Source organism: Microtus ochrogaster, chromosome 1 (genome assembly GCF_000317375.1).
Source record: "Microtus ochrogaster isolate Prairie Vole_2 chromosome 1, MicOch1.0, whole genome shotgun sequence".
In the NCBI taxonomy this organism is placed as follows: Eukaryota; Metazoa; Chordata; class Mammalia; order Rodentia; family Cricetidae; genus Microtus; species Microtus ochrogaster.
Window position 1 is genome coordinate 3,863,245 of NC_022009.1, and position 5,725 is coordinate 3,868,969.

Below are 5,725 nucleotides of genomic sequence, written 5' to 3' on the forward strand. Positions count from 1 at the left end.
AGAACAGCATTACTAGGAAAAGAAAATGAGATTTGTATGGCATTAGGCTGATGCTAAATTCAAAAGCTACTCCTTCAAACCTACCTCTGCTGTACATTTTTCAACTAAAAGAAACACAGTCAAGGGACAATAATCATTTGGAAAATCAACACCATATTAACAGCCAATAAACCTTCATACTGTGGTTTTACAGAGTTGTGTCAAAAAGCCTACCCTAGTCTCTAAATGAAACATCTCCACCAAAAATGGCCACCTTTACAGAGGAAACTCTGGCATTATGTAAGAACCCAGTCAAAAGTCTGTAAGGGGAAGAAAAGAGGCAGAGTGGTTTTGTCTAGAGAAAGCAGCATATTAATCTAAGATGAGAGAGAAGCAGTTAGCTGCCTGGTTTGTTCTACAGAAATCGAGAATCTGGATGTACCTATCATGAAGGCATCAAGAACAAAACAGGACACACGTAAGCAGCAAGACTTACAGTCCCTACTGTTCTGGTTTAGGTGCAGCAGCAAAGTACCACAAATGGGTCTTAGAACCAAAAAAAAATCTGTTTCTCATAGTTGCAAAAGCAGGAAGGTCAAGAGTAAGGTGCCAGTATGATCAAGGTCTGGAAAAGTCAGAAGCAGACACAGACAGCTGACCTCTTCCTCATGACTAAGCCATCTGCCTAAAGACCAAGTTTCCTAATTCATCCCAGTGAGAGTTACGATTTCGGCCTAAGAATTTTGAGGAAAATGCAAACAGTTCAAAATACCTACCTACCAAAAATGCACAGTCATAGCCCAGTAAAGGATCGACTTTTTGTTTATGATTAGGAGACACTAAGAAAAGGACAAACCATAGGTAAAATGTTTACATAGGTTCATACTTAAACACACACAAAGACATACACATACTAGCCAACTTCTTAAGCTTAGGCACTGGACAAACATTAATTTCTAGATAATCTCAGATGTGGAAACACAAAAACATGAGCCTAGTCTTCTTGGTCTGAAGGTCTGAGAGTTTGAGCTTATTTTTTGCTCTTTCAAAGTTTTTGACAACAGGTGTGGCTATAAAACAAGATATCCTGACCTAGGGTGTGGTTACTTGGTGCTTTGGATATTAGGATGGCCCGTAGGGGTAGATCCACCCCGAGCAAAGGTCAGAGAATCCAAGCACACTTCTGCTCCTTCTTTTAAAATAGGAGGTTTGACTTAGGGAGTGACTGACTGCAGGACACTTGGTCTAGGGTGTGTTCACTGCCCCAAACACCAAATGCTTTGCTCAGGAATGAATGGCTTAATGTCTCAAGTATTAGAGCAAGTAACTGTTCTGGTTGTTCTTTGTATCATGTTAAAGCAGTCTGTTGCCTTCTTCCCCACTTTTGTATTGAGGTATAAAATGTACGGAAAATAAACATGGGCAGAATTCAGCAGTCAGTATTTGCTGGGTGGCCCTCCCATCACCATCCTGTGTTTCTGTGTTTCTTTCTTGTCTCTATTCCTTCTACCTAACTTTTCTAATCTTCACACCCCTCCCCAGGAACATACGAACCTGCTGTGGCTAGGATTGAGGCAGAAGTCACCACAAAAATGTGGGTTCTGACCCTAAGATTGAACAGATAGAAAGAACCAAGAGCCAAAGCAAGATCCATCAGCTGAAGCAGACCCTGGCACAGGGTGAGCCAGGTGAGACACCTTGGGACTTTTAATTTTGTTCTCTAGTACCTTAACTCCATTACTGTAGCCCTCAGTCTGAACTGAATTAACATATGTAGTAAAAAGCATCATGATTTACAAATACAGAGCACAAAGCACAGAAATTCAGGTCTAACAAACAAAGGACTCAGTAGATAATGAAAAATCTCAGTCTTTATCACTGGGTAACCAGAACCAGGCTTACAATGACTAGTGCGTCCCACCTTGTGCAAATACTCCATAAAATTTCACCAAAATATAAGATTTTAACTTAAGCGCTATTGAATTAGCTATTATTCCTACATTAACAATTTTCCATAAAATAAGTCAAGAAGTAGTTTAAACAAGGCAATTACTACTTCACAGTTTCGTTGGCTTATGAATTAAATATTCTTACTGAGGGTCACTACCAGACTACAGTCAAGAAATTAGGGCTGTAATCATCTCAAGGCTTTCCTTTTTGACTATTGGCCAAAGGCTGTGCATAGTTCTTCTTGGTCCTCTCTATCACATGGTATATGTCATCAAAAGAAACTTTCAGTGGGTACAGGTGCTTGCCAACAAATCTGATGGCCTGAGTCCGGTCCCTGGGACCCATTTGATTAAGGAAGGAACTGATTCCTCCAACTTGTCTTCTAGCCTACAGACTCACTCAGTGGCATGCACACTGTGATGGCTATTCTTGGTTGTCAACTTGACTATATCAGGAATAAACTACAATCCAGAAAAATGATCCAGATCTTGAAGCAGGAAGTTACATCTTTAATCTGGGCCATAACTTCTGCTGAAAGCCTATATGACAATAGAAGAAGGAAGTGTTTGTTCTTCCATACAGAAGATCAGCTGAGACTCCCAGCCTAGTGGGAATAAGCAACTACTAGGTTCTTGGACTTTCTATTCACAGCTAGCCTTCGTTGGACTGCAGTCTGTAAGTCATTCCAATAAATTTGAGAGAGATAGAGAGATATTCATTCCATAAGTTCTGTTACTCTAGAGAACCCTGACTAATACACACACAAATAAGTAAAAAACATATCAACAACAAAAAAAAAAAACCCCACACAGGTCAAAGGATAAGAGGGGGGAAGTGCCAAAAAAAAAAGTGTCTTTTAAACCGGGCGGTGGTGGCGCACGCCTTTAATCCCAGCACTTGGGAGGCAGAGGCAGGCGGATCTCTGTGAGTTCGAGACCAGCCTGGTCTACAGAGCTAGTTCCAGGACAGGCTCCAAAACCACAGAGAAACCCTGTCTCGAAAAACAAAACAAAAAAAAAGTGTCTTTTATTGCTCAGTCTTGGAATTGATGTTCCATAACTTTAGGCATACTCTATCCCTAAGGGTCAAGGCATTAGGTACATCCCACTCTCAATAAGATTACACCAGGGCATAAGTACAATAAGAGGGGGGATTGTAAAGAGGGACACACTTTAGAAGGCTGCCTGCCACGCCCATGAAGATCAGAGGGGAGAAATAGATGAGAACAGACAATACATACTTAAACTGTAGAAGGTATAGGCTATAATCCGTCTATACTCTGTAACTCAAACAGGAATCTCCTCATTTGAAACTTAGTGACCCTAAAAGATGCGCGAATCATTTTAATAAATGCTTAGTACTAAGAATATCCCAAAATAAACTATTGTACCACAAAGGTATTTATGTTACCATCAGATAGGTGAAACTTATAGGCCGTATCTATTTTAACCACTTCAGCACACTTTGTTTCCATTGGAAAGCTTCCCTTCTCCATCCTGCATGACTGATGGAACTGTTACCCACCAAGCCTGTTTGATGTCTGAGTAACCACATAACTGTCCTTTCCACAATTGGTCAAGGGGTGGACACAGAAGGTATACAGTGTCACAGTCCATCCATGCTCTTCGATGAAGGAGGCTGAATGGGCAGAGGTCTAATCTGTTTCATTTTCAACATGAACAATAAGATGAGAGCCTACTGCTATCAGGAGCCACCTTTTCCACCACAGAAAAGGTTACAGTGTGAGAGCTGAAAGAGGAAGGAAGAAGAAGTGACGGACAAGGGAGCAAGCCCATGATGTCTTCCTGGGGAGCTCTTTTTGGCTTTACTCTAATCCTTCCGGTTTTATAATCCAGTAAATCTTGTTTTGCTAATGCTTGGTTGGGTTCTAACTTTTTCTTAGTGCACAGAATCCTAATACAAACCTATTTCTAGGAACTCTTAGATTTCTGTGTGACTCTCCCAGGGTGAAATTCAACAGTTACTAAAACGGTTTATGAGAATACAGATTTCTAGTCTCTATCCATAGTGCTTCAGGAATCCCTAGTAGGGCAGGATCCTCTTATATAATATGTATTGTTTTGTTTTGACATGGTCTTGCTATGTAGACCAGACTGACCTTCACCTCATAGTTGACCTGCTTTCCTCCCAAGTTCTGGGATTGCTGGCATGTACCACCATATCTAGCTTCTGTATTGCTTTTTTATTATCCCATATTGTTCTGAAGCCCTGTGAATGTGGCCGACTATTAATGTGTCTCACATCACATTTCTAACACTGAAATTGGAGGCATGAATCTTTCCATCTAGCATTCTGCAAAGGCAACAAATATCCCTTTGCCAATGAACATTAAACCCTATTTCCTCCAACAGAAAAATCCATGAACTGCTTGCCAGTATTTATATAGCATCTGTTGATTATTTTTAATTGATGGCTAGATATTGTTTGGAGGACTATTACAAGCACAAATGTGGTCATAAATATTTGTTTAACGTGCCCCCAGTTCTATATCATAAAATTTTTAAAAATGGCATTGAGGCTGGGCTTCAGGTTGGTGAAACCTCTGACTGAGACTTCTCTGGATACACTGATGAAGCAGACCCATGCTATGAAGAGAGCACCTCCCAACATTTGCAATGTCACAGGGGTTTCTTTCCACTTAAAGACAGTCACTTGACTACTGGCAGCTGACAGCCTGGTACAGAAAGCTCAGGCTAGGCCCAGTTTATTTTCACGAGATAATTTATATGCTATGCCAAGGGAAGAGAATGAAAACAAAATATTTACCATCTTTAACACTTGAATTCTTGTTGAAATATCATATGCTTGCTACTCCATAAATCACTTCCTTAAAGGAGACAGCAAGGGAAGCTAGCGATCAAATGCCATTGCTGCCGACCACTTGGGGTAGAAAATCAAAAGCCAGATTACCACAGAAGGACCACGCAGTAAGAAAATAATTTCCAGAGTTTGACTGAGATCATTATCTTTCCATCCACCTTTCCTGGAATGGAAAATTTCCAAATTTGCTCATGCCCTTGAAAAATTATGTCAAGGGCTCTCATCATTAAGAGAGGAATTGATGAGAAATCAGTGATGTGGTGAATTTTAACATCCTCTTGAGCACAGAGTAAGGAAGGTTCATTTCAAGATGAATAATATGGTTGGTAACAATTAATTGAATTAGCATAGGCAATTGAGAGGATCTGAAATACTCTCAGAACAAAGAAATGTTTTATCTGAGAAGACAGGCCAATCTCCCTCATCTGGTCTTTACACATCATCTACATATATTAAAATATCACTTCATACCCCATAAATATATATAACTGTCATGTGCCAATTAAAAGTAAGCGTTATTTCTTTGTGAAACCTGTTCTCTATAGAAAGATACCTTGCTCAGTCTAGGCACCGGGATGGGGAGGAGGGCCTTGGTCCTCCCTCAAGGAGGTGATGGAACAGACTGAGTTGACCTCCCAGGGGAGGCCTTACCCTCTCTGAGAAGAGGATGGGGGTCGGGTGGTAGGAAGGTGGGGGGAGCGGAGGAGAGGAGGGAGGGAAACTGGGATTGGAATGTAAAAGGAAAAAAGATTTCCTCTCTGAGGGGTAGTCTAGAAAAAAAGATATTAAAAGGCTAATAGATCATGAGATCTCTCCCCTCAAAAAGATATTAAATATAGCTTTCACAAGAGCAATGGCCACTTCAAAAATGAGATGTTACAGGGCGAGTTCAGCTCTAACCCCTGTCTCTCTCTCTCTCTCTCTCTCTCTCTCTCTCTCTCTCTCTCTCTCTCTC